The 15,554-nt window shown below is 45.3% G+C and overlaps 1 long non-coding RNA gene across 1 annotated transcript in view; it reads right to left on the bottom strand.

Annotated features, from left to right (window-relative positions):
• Positions 1–4,413, bottom strand: part of LOC106729238 — a 74,361-nt gene extending 69,948 nt beyond the window's left edge. Inside the window, exon 1 of the long non-coding RNA XR_004316949.1 lies at positions 52–4,413. This is a non-coding gene — a long non-coding RNA (uncharacterized LOC106729238). The remainder of the gene's footprint in view (positions 1–51) is intronic.
• Positions 4,414–15,554: the final 11,141 nt, after the last annotated feature.

Below are 15,554 nucleotides of genomic sequence, written 5' to 3'. Positions count from 1 at the left end.
TTAAGGACCCACCAGAAATAACAACCTTCATGGGGTTAATTAGGAAATTACCCTCTTACAAATTGGTGGATGTCTCCTTTCTTTTCCTTGGGACAAGACGGGAAGGGTACTGTTTCTCTTTTTCCGCGGTGAAGCTGCTGCGATTAAGCACGCCACGCGGGCAATTGTTCACGTGTGGGTAAGCCGATAGCCTGCCAGTTCCAGGCAGTGCCTGCCAGCGCTCTCCAGAATAGCACGTTACAGCCTCTGCGGCCCTTCCTGATGAGAGGAAAACTTCAATCATATTCAGTTAAAAGAGCTCTTTAAACGGGCCTGGCAATACCCTGGAGGTGGAGAATTAAACCAAGGTTAAGAAAAAGTTTCCTAGAACTGGCTAGACATTCATTTGGTTTAGAGGACTTGGATGCATTCAGTCCGAGCCTGATCAATCCCTGCCTGTTTCTGGGCTTGTGGAAAGCGGTGCAAATATTCCACAGAGAACCCCAGAAGTCCCTAAAGGCCCCAGGAAAGATTTTTGATAGTGAGGAGAAATCCCTAACAAAATGTCTCTAACCTCTAATCTGTTTTAATTTAGAAACCTTCTAAAATGTTATCAGAAATGAGAACAGAACTCAAAGGTAAAAGTGGAATTAACTTCAGCCTCCTTTTGCCACTCATATATTCTGTCTCACTCTCCCTGTCTCTCACACACGCATAGCAACCACTCAACAGGCTGGACAAGCCTCTTGGATTCATTAAGAGTCTTACAGGGTGTTGGTGCTACTGGAAGTGCTAACAGGTGTGTCTGTATGTGTGCATGTACAGATCTTCAGCACTTCTGCTTCGCACTTACTGTATCCCAAGAGCTCATGCACACATTCTCTCCCTTAATTCAGCCGCCAGAAGAAACGCTGCCTGGCAGGTTTCAATAACCCCAATTTCACCGGGGAGGAAACTGAGACTAAGCTCAGGGAGATGAAGTGACTTGGGTAATATCATGCCGTCAGGGTATGGCACAGTCTGGGTTTGAACCCACCGTCCCTTCTAGGTCATCTTCGGTACCCGAGAGCTTATTAGAGACACCAGTCCTCAGGCCCTCCGTGGACCTGCCCCATCTGGGGGAAGGGCCCAGCAATCTGTGTTAACAAGCCCTCCAGGTAATGCTGGTGCTCCCTCCAGTTTGAGACCCACTGCCTTATAGCCTCGGAGAGGCCACCCAGACACCTCTCCACGACTAAGTGACCCCAGGCGGTCCCTCACAGTCTAACTACTCCCATCTAACACTCACTGTGCCCTCAGCACTTTTCAGATACTTTTGATTCCATGTTCCTGTTATTTTGAATGACATTTCTTCTCTTCTCTGCCTGACAAGCTCCTGCTAATCATTCAATGCCTTCTTCAAAGACCTCCCCCCTCAAGATTCCACCTGTCTTCTCCAGCAGCTCCACGTACCCCTTCCTGCCCCCCACCTCGCGCCTGGACAGACCTCAGCAGCACCGTCACGCCGTATTCCTCAGGCTCTCTGCAGTTTCCCTTCGAGTGGACTGCGACAGATCAGGGGCTCAGCCTTATTTCTCTTGGTATCCCCCGTACCGTAGCGTGGTGCCAGAAATACAGGGGGTGCTTCATAATAAGTATTAAATTAACGAATAAGTGAATGCACGAACCCAAGAGTACTGAGTAAAAGAGACAGGTGACTGTGGGCACACAGCTGGGTGCAGAGCCTGGCCTGACCCGCAGGCATCCTGACACCCAGCCCAGGATAGTAATTGTTTCATCTGTTTCACCTTGACTCCAGTCTTTAGGTAACGTAGTTGTTAAACAAGAGAGTCATTTTTGGCTACTTTGTGACAGATAATTATGCCAAACACACAGAACAGTTAAAATTCTTCCCTTTAGGCTGTAGAGCCATGACCTGATGAGGTCACAGCCTCCAGTCAGTTATCTCTGCGTCTCTCTGTGTTTGTATTTATACACGGCACCTACCTCACAGTGCTATCTAGACCAACTATTAAACCATTTATAATGCCCAGGAACCAATTTGTGGCAGCCAGCAATTAGCTCCATTCATGTTTTAAATTTTTCCCCCTTTGAAGTTTAATAGACGGTTATTATGATGTAGTCTTCGCTGCCTCCAAGTCTGCAGGCTGCTCGCAGCCTGAATCTGCAGCTGGAGAAGAGGACCCTGGAGGGAAGTGGCACACAACCTAGAGTGGAGCTTTGGGTTCTGAGTCTGCTGCTTTGCCTGGGTCTTCTTCCTCCGTGAAGAGTCAGGATGACAAAGGATAAGGAATATACCCATTCATTCATTCATTTGTGAAACTCACATTTAGTTAGCCTTACTACGTGTTAGACGCTGGGGATACCGGGGAGCAAGACGCAGCACCTACCTTGACAGAGCTCCTAGCCTAGTGGCGGAAGCCAGGGTGGTGCATAGGAATTCAGGAACTACTGTGATGGATGTGCTGATACAGGAGGCACAGGGAGGGAAGGACACCTGCGTGGAAAGCTCAGCCGGCTGAGATGAAGCGGAGCCTGGGGGTGAGAGAGAGGAAGGCACTCCCCAACAGCCGGAAGTAGTCCCTGTGCCTGGACTCAGGCTAGACATTGGTCTGCGTCTTGGGTGGGATGCCCTGAAATCCAGGTGGGAGGCAGAGAGGCCCAGGCTGCGAAGGATGGAGAGCAGTTACAGTCTGGTGTGAGCACAGGAGGGGACAGTAGGGGACATAATTTCTCAGCAGTGCCTGCCTTGTGGGTGATAGGCGCAGCCAAAAGTTCGCCCAAGATGCGCTTTGAATCAAGGAGAAACTTTCTTCAAGACATTTGTGGCTTTGAGGACTAAGGAGGTTGCAGAAGACGGAGTTGCGAATAAAGGATCAGGTTCATCATGATTGTCAACCTTTCCCTTCCTCAAGGCTCTTTCCCCAGAGCTTATAAAACATACTCAAAAGTCTCCTTCATCCTTGAAAAAAGAAATTTGACCCAACTTAAATATAAGCCTCCCCTCACCCTGTGATAGTTGCGAACTCTTCCTTTATCGCTTCCCTTCCTTTGATAACCAAGTCCCCCCTCCAAAATAATGCGCATTCACCCTCTCCTTTCATTCACTTTCCATCCACAGCTGCCAGACTCATGTCTCTGCACCCATAGCACCACTATGATAAAGGTGACCGACAGCCTTCAATGGCCATATCCAGTGGACTCACTCATTTATTCAGTCAACAAGACTGTGTTTGTATCTCCTTGGAACCAGGCGCTGCTCCAGGCCCACAGATACAGTGATAGACAGGCTTTCCCAGAGTCTCGGTTTCAGGGGCTCTTTTTAGTTCTCAGGTCTCTATAGCATTTGCCACCTGTTGAGCTTTGTCATCTGGAAACACTCTCTTGATTTCCATGACCAGGCTCCTGTGATTCTCCTTTTTTAAATTATTCCCTCTCAGTCTCCTTTGCGCCCTATTTATTTTTTTAATAGAGGTACCAGGGACTGAACCCAGGACCTCGTGCACATCAGAGCAGGCTGCTCTACCACTGAGCTGTACCCTCCCCCTTCAGTCTCCTGTGTGCGTTCCTCTTTCTACCTTGTCACTAAAGCCTGCCTTTAGGTAGGTTGTGTTCTCAGCTCTAGACTTATCCTCCAAGACGTTATCTTTTCCTCTGGTTTTAGTTTCCAAATACATATCTCATCCGTACAGTCAGCTCTCTCCAGGCATCTCCCTGTGGACAGCACCTCAGGGTCCCCCTACCCAAAGCTGGACTCTAGGTGCTGTGCTCCCACACTCTCCTTCTCCCGAGTTTCCCACCGCAGGGAATCCTGCCATGCAGTCATGGACGCTGAGCGTCATCCTGGACTCACGACTTTTCTTATCCAGCCTCTGTCCCAGTTCAGGGCCCTCATCTTCTCTCCTGGAACACTGCCATTGTCTCCTTGCCTCCAGGCTGCCCCCATCCGGCTCACCGTGCATGCTGCTGTCAGAGTGGTCTTCCCAAATTGCATATTTGACCATGTTCCTCCCCAGGATTTTCCATTCTCTAGCAGCAGTTCTTAGTAAGAGACCCCAAGAAGCTTTCAGGAGGTCTACAAGGTCAAAACTATGTTCATTGCAATAGTAAGACATCATTTACCTTTTTCACCATGTTGATATTTGCACTGATGGGGCAAAATTACACAGAAAGCCATTCTGCTATGTACCAACGTATGACGGTTGTTTCAGAGAAAAGCGCCGGTGAGATCATTTGAGTTGCAAGCTAAACTAGCCTCCCCACCTCACTTAACTCCATTTTTATATGAAAGCAGGACTGATGAACAAGCTGTTGTATTTGGCACATGTTCTTAAAAATTAATGAAGTGAGCTTGTCACTTTTAAGAAAAATATCTGACAGTTTGTGACCAATGAAAAAAATCGGATCTTTCAAGCAAACATTAGAGTTTTGGAAAACCTCCATCTGCCACTGTGAGCATGACAGCTTCCCAATACTTAATGACTTTTCTGATGAGATTAATGGTGATGTTAACAAATATATGGGGTTTGTCTTGGATCTTGTGTAATGAGATGTGTCAACATTCAGAAGAATTACATAACTCAGTAAGTCAATATTTTCCAAATGGCCAGTGGTTGATGTTACAAACCATGCATAAGTGAAAAAAGATCCATTCAAGTGCAGGATGGACCAGTGGGTTTTAATGTAACAATTTATAATGTTCATTAATATGGCTTCAGATTCCGCAATGCAACTGACCTTTAAGAAACTGCCACGTGTCAAATTGCAGTGTGGTGTCAAAGAATATTCATAATTCTCTAAAAAGGCTATTAAAATATTTCTTTCTTTTCCAACTACACACCTGTGTGAAGCAAGATTTTCTTCATATACTTGACCAAAGCAACATATTGTAAAAACTTGGACACATATATGAGAATCCAGCTATCTTTTACTAAAGCAGACATTTCTTACAACTTTTTTGTCTTAGACGATACAAATGTGTTATTCATGCTAATATGTAATGGGTTTATTATTTTTAATGATTAACAAAATATTAAACATTCTTCATTTCAGTGTTCGATATAATTAATATCAACATGTATAATTCACATAAACACAAAATCCTTTGAATCCTCAATAATTGTGAAAAGTGTAAAGGAGTCTTAGAGCCAAAAAGTTTGAGAATTGCTAATCTACAGGATTAAGGTCCCATATTTTTCTAGATATTTTTATTCCTAAGGTTTATTTCAATTCTACACATTAATTTGATTCTTAATGTTCAAGGCTAAAATATTGATGACTGATAAATGACAGTAGCTTGGAAAATGATACGAGAAAATTTAAATCTCCAAAATTAAGAAATGTTCATCCTTATAGCTGAAAAATTGTGCTCTACACTGAAATTTGACACAACATTGTAAAATGATTATAAATCAATAAAATGTTAATAAATAAATAAATAAATAAATAAATAAAATACAACATTAAAAAAAAAGAAATGTTCATCCTTAAAATAAATGATGATTTGCCTTACTTATTAAAAAAAAAGTTTTGCTTTTGACATAGTATGATTAACCCTTTTTTTCTTTTGTGTTGTTTGTGCTTTGGTGTCACATCCATGAAATTATTGCTAAATCAATTTCATGAAGGTTTTCCTCTGTTTTCTTCTAAGAGTTTTATAGTTTTAACTCTTACGTTTAGGTCTTTGATCCATTTTTGGCTCATTTTCATTTATGGTGTAGGAAGGTCCCAACTTCTTTGCACAACATCTTAGGTATCACTGTCTGGCCCCCACTCTCAGTACTGTGCTGTCACCAACAAGCCATCACCTCCCTCTCTTTCCTGCCACGGCTACACTCCCACAGTCCCCATGTGCCAGGCCGTCTCCCTCTGCCTGGTCCCCCCTCTTTTTATTTTGATTGTCTTGTCTTTCTTCTGACTTTCGAATACCTGTTCATACTTCAAAACACACTACTGCCATCTTCTTTAATGAGTGCCCCCGACCCCAACTCCAGCAGGAAGATGTGATCACTCCCTCCTTTGGGTCCCATAGGAACTCCTACTGGGGCACCCCGTAACACTTCAGTGCTGGTTCTCCAATCTAACCTCCAAGCCTTACCCTGGTAAAACCGTGGAAAGTTCCCTGATGTGAGGCAAATGGATTGTTTCTAGTTTTTTTCTCTTCCTAACAATGCCTCTGTGTTACATGCTGTACATGTCTCCTTGGGCACTTGGGCAAGTGGCTCCCAAGAGGAGATCCCCGGAAGGGGGTGACTGCGTCACAGGGTTTGGGCATCTTCACCTTTACCTTTGCTGAGTTGTTCTCCAAATGGGTTGAACCAATATATGCCACCACCAGCAACGAATAAAACCTTCCGATTTCCAAAAAAAAATTCTTATCAACATTTAACATAATGAGACTAAATTTTTTAAACCAATGGCCTGAAATAAAATTTCATTGTTACTTTAATTTTCACTTTCCTAATTGCTTTATGACATAAGATGTGATAACATTTTATAAATACTCCAGAATGTTTGAAACAATTAGATTGTTCTCTAATTGTTCTCTAATTGTTGGGAACCAAGTTCTTTTGTTTAGATCAAACTCATTACTCACACTGTTCTAAACTTCCCAACATGATTATAGATTTCTGAATTTTTCCTCATAATTCTGTACATTTTTGCTCTCTCTACATGTATTTAAGGCTATGCAGCTGCGTGCTGTTGGCATTTCTGAAGAGGCCTCCAAATGAATAAAATTTCAGGAAGAAAAGCAGGATGGCGGGGGCGGGGTGAGATGGTTGGAACAAGGAGAGTTTAAGGAGCCCGAGTCATTGGCTGAGAGCATCCCCCGGTATCTGGGGCTCAGCAAAGGGGTCTGACCCGGAGATGGAGGTTCAAGACTCAGCAGCAAAGAGTTGGGAGTCAGACCTACGGGCAAGTCAGTATTTGCTTCCTACTGTTCCGGACCTGTTGAACACATCTCAAACACAACAGAAGAGGTGGGCGTTTGGGAGCAATAGGGGATAATTATTTTACTGCTTTACCAACTGTACACATTATCTTAGTCATTTTGGCAAACAGAACAGCTGGTTATGGTTTTTAGCCTCTGGAAGTTTCGAGATTACAGACGCATGTACTTCAAAAAATGAGACAGAAATGCCTTTTGGTTTTACTTTAGTTAAAATTGAAATTTCAGCGAGGGAGAGAAATCTTCTTTACTCCTTCCTTTTCCTTTAATTGCAACATTTTAAAATATAGAGGAAAGACTAATGAAAATAAATTCAGTCAACTAGGGAATAATGTAGATTAGACTAAGAGACAAAGGAAGCCCAGAAGAAAAATGTGTCATCCTCATATAAAATGGTAAGCGTGTGTGCGTGAGGACCTCATTCTCATTATTTTTTAAAAATTGAGTATCTAAGACGATGTTCTTACTTGTGTGCTCCAGGGCTTAGAGTTCAACAAAGGCTCTGAGTTAGACAAACTGAGGTCTGAATCCTGCTTCAGAGCTACGTGACCTCAGGTGAGCTGTGTAATCCCGCTGAGCTTCAGTTTCCGCATATGCGAAATGAGTCATCCTTGACTTCTCCCTTTCTTTAACCTCTTACCAGTCATCTCCTAAACGTTTCTTGTCTCTGCTACATCTCTCCGTCCCCACTGCCAGGACCCAAGTCCAGGCTGCCGACATCTCCTGTGGTGGACCCTCACCACAGCCTCCTAGTTGGTCTCCCTACATTTAATCTTGCTCTCTTGAAATCTATTCTCAATCCTACAGCCAGAGTGATCATCTGAAATCCTAAACTGTACAATTAAAAACTCTGTAGTATCTCTCCATTGCTCTCAGTGTTTACCACCTACCTCCACCCCCACCAATGGGGCGCCTATCAAAACGCTCTCTGAGCCCCCTCTGGCTTCTGAGTCTTTGTACAAACTGAAGACAGCCTGTCTCCTCCACGCCATGCACTTTGACTACCTAACCCACTTTGATCCTTCAAGTCTCAGTCTGGAGGCCACTTTCCCAGGAAGTCTCTCTCCCCCTCATCCCCCATTCTGGACTAGATTCCCCTTACAGGTGTTCCTATAACACAACATAATTCTCTCATCCATTCTGCATTGTTCTTCCTAATCTTGTATTAAATTTTTAAACAATTACTTATTGTATTAATCAAGGGTTTATCAGGAACTTAGAAGCCACTCTGTATACTCCAAGCGCTAAGAGTTTTAAGATGGGAAAGGAAGACTTATGCAACCACTGGGGAAGCAAAGGTCAAGAAAGCCATCGCTGCTGCTCTCAGCCTGCAGCACTGAGGCCTGCGATCCCGAAGAGCTCACCTGGGAAACTACACAACTTACGAATCTCTGAGATGCTTCCACCAACCATCTCAGCCTGCAGCACAACATAGGTGACTCTCAAAAAGTCTACCGCTGTTGGAACCTTGCATTTCTCTCTGTATCTGCCTCCATCTGCCTCTGGAGAATAATGGCCCCTCCTTCTCTTCCCACTTCCTCACGTAAGTGCCTTTCACTGGATGCGCTCTCCTGGAACGACACAGAGAAGGGGTTCCAGGAAATGCAGCTACCGGCTTCTCTTTCTACAAAGCAGGGAGACATCAGTAGGGGATGTCAGAGATGTCCGGGTGACAGCCCACAGTTCAGCACGTCTGTCCTAGGACTACTGAAAACAGCTACATTAATGGCATTGATGATATTGAATTAAAGACATTTTGCATGTTCACTGGGCACCAATGCCCATTTTCCTCTAAAGGCACAACAACTAACTGGAAATGCACATTCCATGTGGTCTGCACGACGAGTGTTATGACCGAAAATGAGTTGTCTGTGTACTTCTTTATGACAGCTAAGTGGAGAGGTGAGTCACATCCTTGTGTCCTACACGTAACCCATTAAAACCAACAGGCCTCTACAGACCTGGCGGAAAACAGGGCAGTCTTGCACGCTCAGATTCCATTCCCGGCAAGGATGCTATAAGTCAAAATGTTGTAAGGTGAATCAGATTTTCCAGTAGAAACTAACCCACATGATTACCAGCAGAAAATGACCAACTTTTTATAGAAAATGACACAAATGCCACAGCTAACTAAATGCAAATGATGTACCTGTATGCAAGTCAGTATGAAGCCTTATGAAATGTACAGATGCCCAACAGGGCAACACAGAAGAATACAGAAGCCCACCACTGCAATGCAAGACCCAATTAAACCATTTCTATCTTTTAATGATTTTCGTTATATGTATGACAATGGGTAGAAAGCAGAATTGCATTTTTCTAAGGAATCTTAGCGTTCCTTCTGATAAGAATCTTTCAGTAGAACTTTGAGGAAACTTACGGGCTTGTGATGATTTTGAGAAAGAAATCCAGGGATGTATGCTTCTGCTGCCAACTTGTTTGCACAAATTTGCTTGCAGTCAGCAAATGTACAAAGCAACAAATAATTGGTCGCTTGAAATCTGTGTTTTACTTTCTAAACTGCTGCTTAATGGCATGCTTTTTAAAAAAAATTTGCTTTTGGTGGGGAGAGTAATAGCTCAGTGGTAGAATGCATGCTTAGCATACACGAGGTCCTGGGTTCAATCTCCAGTACCTCCAATCAATCAATCAATCAGTGTAATTACCTCCCCCCCAAAAAAAGATTTGAAAATTTGCTTTTAACATGCACAATCTAACCATTGTTTGTACTGAAACTCCCATCATTTCATCGTATTATGTTGTTTCACAGTGTCAAGAATGCTTTGTTCCTGGCCTGGAAGTACAGCCAGACTCACTAACACACATCACTAGGTTGGCCCTGAGTCCAGAAGTGATCCTTTTGCAGCTACACTGAATTGATTTCTCTAATGGAGAAATGACTTTCCAATTAAAAAAAAAAAAGGCTCCAAACAGAGTGAGTAGTTAGTTCCTACAAGTTAAAGAGCTATTTCTTTGCTCCACAGCACCACCTCTTCTCCCAAGTTGCCATGTCAACCTGCTGACTTCCTAGAGTTCCCCCCAGCATGGAAACTTTCCCGACTGACTGACAGGGCATCGTGATCCTTCCTGCTGAGAGCACTGCCCCGTATCTAATCCCACAGTCCTCACCCCACCCTGAGCACACCCAAAGCCCCCTGACCTGAGGCCCGGATACAATCAGTATCAACTCTGGCCCCAGGGCTCTTTAAGGCCATCCAGGGTTTATTTCCCCATTGTGAGTATGTGTTCTTTAACTTAACTATAGACTCTTATTATAATTTAATTATACATGCTAATTTAAACTTGCAGAGGGAAGGTGACACATCTGTTTATTTCATCTGCTTTGGTTCTCAATTTGTGCATTTAACAGATTCTCTTTGGATTAATTATTGAAGGAAAAAGATGGCCTCAGGATGAATAAAAATTGATCACAGCTCATATCACCTCCCAAAATTAGGGTTGTTGAGATGATGTCAGCAGACCTTCCTGTTCCAACACTGTAAATGGAGAGTGACCAGTGTCCCCGTGGGGACAGGTGTGCGGAGCCATGCTGCCAGTGCTCCGCGTGGTCAGGGGTTTCCCCACGTTTGGGCTACTCTCCTTCTCCTTCGTTTGCCTCCTCCAGAGGGAGGAAGTGTCCACCTGTGCTTGCGGGGGTCTCCCTCCCTAGATCTGGCTGTGGTCTGGAGAGTCTTCAGGAAGGGATGCGCCAATCACCCTTCCTGTCTGAGATGCTGGGACTCCTGGCCAATGCTTGTGGGTAGAAAAGAGGCCAGTGTGAGTGTCCCTACTTTGCAGTTGCAGAACGTGAGGTTGGGGAGACACAAAAACACTCACTCTGGGATCACAGTCAACAGATGGGAAAGATGAAAACAAGCTGAGTGACAGGCCCCCATCACCCAGCCTGCTGCGGACGGAGGGCAGCTGGCTGGAGGGACAGAGTCAGCAGAATGAGACCTTGTCATTGAAGCCAACGTCTTCATTTCACAGGCGGTTTCAGTCCAGAGGGGAATAGTCACTTGCTCTCTTACACTACCAAAAATCTCCCTTTTTTGGGGATTCAATCTGATCCTTTCTGCTTCTACTAGAGACGTAGTCAGGCTAATTTTAAAACGACAGCATTCATTCCAGGGTCCCAATACCGCCTACTCCACGCCTTCACCCAAAGTCCCAACAAATTAAGTCAGCAAATAAATAAGTAAGTTTCAGTGAAATAAATATTCACAAGGCACATATTTTAAATTCCCAGGCCAATGAGGTCACAGAAAAATCTAGAAGGAAGAAACTAAGCAAAAGCAAATGCTATAAAATACAACTGGAATAACTGATTGACTATAAGAAAGAAAAAATAAAGCCCAGATTTCATGTCCATAAAACCCAAGGGAGTATCTCATTGAGGTAAACAAATTACACGTCTGTTTTTCATCATCATGCTTTTATGTTTGTTTCCTTTCTGTGATCATCGCCAACCGGCCGATCACATGGTTCATGAAAGTCCAGCTTTACGACAAACGCTCTGGTCTCCGTTTCCAATACTGGGGCCGCTAAGAGCCTCTTCTATAGAACTTCTGGAGGCACAACGGTAAGGGAGCACGTGACACGCTGCAGGGTCCCTGGGAAGTGACCTGGGGTACACTGCTTGAGAAGACCGGCTGAACAGTCTGGAGCTCAGCTGTTCGTGCCATTCGGGCCAGGCCGTGACAACTGGAGCCCCCTCCGTGTTTCTGATGTTAAAAGGGACGCCCCTAGCACTGGTGGAAGGCCCCTGACGCGGGATGACACGGAGCAGGAGCGCGCGGGAAGCTCCCCCAGTGAACTCGAGATTCCCGCCGTGAAGAACCCAGTGCCCAGCCCAGCTCTTCGTCCGACTGACCTCGGGGCCTCTGTACAGAGGGACCTTTTTCTCTGTCCTGCCTCCTATTGGAAATTTCCTCTGGGGTGCTAGGCAGAGCGAGGTGCGGATCAGCTCACGCTGTTTATGAGCACTTTAGAGCCTCAGTTTACACTGTTCGGTATCCTCCTGGGACAGAAAACGGCTCTGTGAGATCAAGGCCTTCTTGGTTCGTCAGCCCTGTGTTTGCTGAGTCCTCACATCAAAGGCAAGTTGGAACAGTGTGGAGACTTTGGCAAAAGACTCTTCCCCTCTCCAGCTCCCTATTTTAATGAAACAATCTTAGGGTGAGGTTGGCCCAGGAGTTATTTCTCTGACTCACACTCCCTTTGCTCTTTTCACACACTCAGAACTCGGCAGCTCGGGGGAGGCCCTCGTGGCCCTGGGCAGAGAGAGGCCGGGAGAGGGCAGAGCTGTCGGGGCCGGCCCCAGGACCCAGGGGACAAACAGGGAGCCGTCTCTCCAGAGGCGCTTCCCTCCACCACCCCGAGCTATGTGGGGACACCGCGGCCACACGCCTCACAACGAGGCCTCGAACTGGCTCTAGCCCTCACAGGTAGGAAGAGGCCTGCTCATGAGCCACGTACAAAGCTGGTAGAGAGTTCAGCAAGCAAGGAGGGAGGAGAGAGGAGTAAGGGGGATACACATGGCATCTCCAGAGGCCCAGGCGATCCTGGGAGACACAGACCACCCCGGCCCAGAAAGCAGCTGGGCTGTCTGGGCGCCTCCGGTCCCAGGCTCCATCTTTCAGAGTCTGATGTACTCTGCTGGCACTGAGGGTGCAAAAATGACGCTGACATAGTACCCGCCTCGAGAAACTCACAGCTCCGAAGAGGAGGAGACATGTAAACAACTTCAGTGTGCCCGGGCAGCGCTGAGCGGCCCCCGGCGTGGACCGGCAGCGGCGCACACAGCACCCGCGCACACGCGCGCGCACGCTCACCAGGACAGAAGCTCTCCAGCACCGCGCGTCCCCGCTCAGGACAGGAATGGCAGGCGGACCTCAGGTGCAGAGAGAGAGGCTCTGGCAGCACCGACTTGGGAGAGTTTGCGCGAAAGCTGCCTGTGTTCTGCACTTTCTCAGACGTGCTCTCACTCCTGAAATGTCCCGAGCCCTGGCTCACTGAGCCTGAAACAAAAACGTGTGCACATCAGTAAAGCACACAGCACGGGCCTCCGCGCGGCAGCTGTGCCCGCCTCTGGCTCTCCGCGGAGAGCAGAGACGGCCGGGTGTCAGCTCTCCGGGGCTCTGGATCCCCAGATCCGCTGCCCCACTCCTTGACTGATCGTCCACGAGCTTGACCAAGTCTCTGGCTTTTTATACCTTGGGAGTTCCTTGAATAAACTGTAGAAATGGGTTCTGCTGGAAAGTGAACTTAGGGTATGAAGATGACGATGCCAAGAGCCATTCATTCATTTGTTCATTCGTTCATTCATTACATCTGCGTTTCACACTTGCATCTGGATGTGCGTTATGTGTTCATATGTTGGTGCAAACATCACACATAAGCAGGAGACAAAGATGAATAAAATGTGCCCGCCCTCAAGGGACTTGCCCTCAGTGTGAGAGACCTGAGTTAACCAGCTAACAAAAAACTCAAGGAGCAATGACACACGTGCTCTGATAAAAATATATCAGTAGACTTTCTAGCAACGAGCCTGCCTGCAGTGTCTTGACCTTTCCCCCCTTATTTTATCTACACATAGAAACACTAGCTAAACAAAGGAACGAAGGAAAGAACTCAGACCCAGAGAGAACGGAAAGTGGGAGCTAATATTATGATGAGGTTCAACAGGCCTGCATACGGGTCCCAGGGGCTGTGGGCTGATTTTCACGTTTATACTGGTGTAACTGGCCTTGGGCATGCATACATTTGGGCACCGTAATGAATCCCCTTCATCAAGCCAAGTGACTTGAAGGGTTTCCCAGTCCCTGGAAAGGGAACTAGGAAAACGTCGCCCACCAACCTGTGGAAGCGGCAAGGAATCTTGACATCCACGTGAGGCTTTGATGGAGTGGAAAAAAACCAGGTCATTTATGAGAAGGCAAAACTCCAGCCCTGTGCCCTGTGAGGGTGTGGGGTCTTGATGTAGGCTATACATACCTGCAGGAACCCCAAACCAAGACATCAGCACAACATAGAGAGCCATCCTAGACCACTGAAATCCGTGTGGCTTCAGTCAACCGAAAAGTCACTTTGTAGAGATACTTAAACCAGGATAGGATCTCCCCAGAGGGGAGAACGTTGTGCTAAAGATAAGCTCAAAACCAGAATTTATAAACCACATGAAGAAACAAACAAGCAGGGGGTGAGGGAGTGTATATGAATGTTAAGCAGATGCAAAAAACAGACTCAGCATCTCAATTACTGGAGATAATTGCACGATTTCAATTACGGGCAGACTATACTATATAGATGTTTAAACTGATTAGACAGACAAATGAGGGAATGGAAGCTACAATGACAGGAGAAGACAGTTCAGAAACATAAAAGCAAATTCAGTAAGGAGCTCCATAATAATTTTACAAGTGAAAAATAGTCACTGAAAATTAAAAGCTCAACAGACAGGAAATGGTGGGCTTGTCTGGTACAACCGCCTAGGAAAAGGGTGCACCATTACTTTCAAAGTTGCGCGTTCACATACTCCATATCTCAGCAATTCCATTTCCTGGAACATAACCAAGGGAAAGTCAAGAAGCATAAATAACCATGTTTATAGTGGCGCTGTTCATAGTAGCAAAGACCTGGAAACGACCCAAACGCTCGCTGACTGAAGAGTGGATAAATAAACTGTGGTATATGCAGTCATCAGAAGACACAGGGAACATTACACTGCAGTCAAAACAAAGGAACTACAGCCACGTGCTGCACTGTGCAGGGACCTCAACAACGTAACTGTGATTGAAAAAATAAGTCCTAGAAGATGATTTCAGCATAGAATCATTTTTATAAAGTTACAAAGTTTCTTTAAAGTTAAAAATCAAAAGCTGGGGGGAGGGTATAGCTCAAGCAGTAGAGCACATGCTTAGCATGTGGGAGGTCCTGGGTTCAGTCCCCTAATTACCTCCCCCCCACCAAAAAAATTAAGGAAATAAAAAAATAAAAACCCAAAGCTAAATAATGTGCTTTTTAGGAACATGTATATCCTTAAAACGTAATTTTTTAATTTTTAAGTTTTTAAAGTAAAGAAACAACACACACAAGGGTCAGAGGGGCTACCTTGGATGAGAGGAAGCACTGGGATGAGATGGGAGGAAGCATGCAGGGAGTTTTAAGTTACTGTTAACATTCCAGTGCCTTCATTTTTCATATTATTAGTGAATAGACATATCTCTAAACAAACAAAAGAGGACTATGCGTTAACAAATGATGATAGCATTTAACGAATGTAGGACTAACGTCAATCCGATTCTGTGCACCTGAGATTTCTAAAATCTGTAGCTGATTAGAAAAAGCTAAAGAAGGATCATTGAAATGACGCATTTGGAGATAAAGAGATGAAACAGAGATAAAGAGCAAAATAAAAAGGTGAAAATACAGCACAGGCAGCTGAGATATGGCGGCCAGAACGATGTACGTAGATACGTCACACACCTGTTAGGCATTCCAGGAGCATAAAATGAAGAATAAAGGGAGAGAGGAAATGTTCAAAGAGATTGTGGCTGAGAATTTTTCCAGAATTGAAGAAAGACACAAGACCGTAGGCTGAAGAAATAACACCAAGTTCCAAACA

The sequence above is a fragment of the Camelus ferus genome, chromosome 33 (genome assembly GCF_009834535.1).
Source record: "Camelus ferus isolate YT-003-E chromosome 33, BCGSAC_Cfer_1.0, whole genome shotgun sequence".
Lineage (NCBI taxonomy): Eukaryota > Metazoa > Chordata > Mammalia > Artiodactyla > Camelidae > Camelus > Camelus ferus.
The sequence above is the reverse complement of the archived record's forward strand: the minus strand, read 5'-3'. Positions and strand labels throughout refer to the sequence as shown.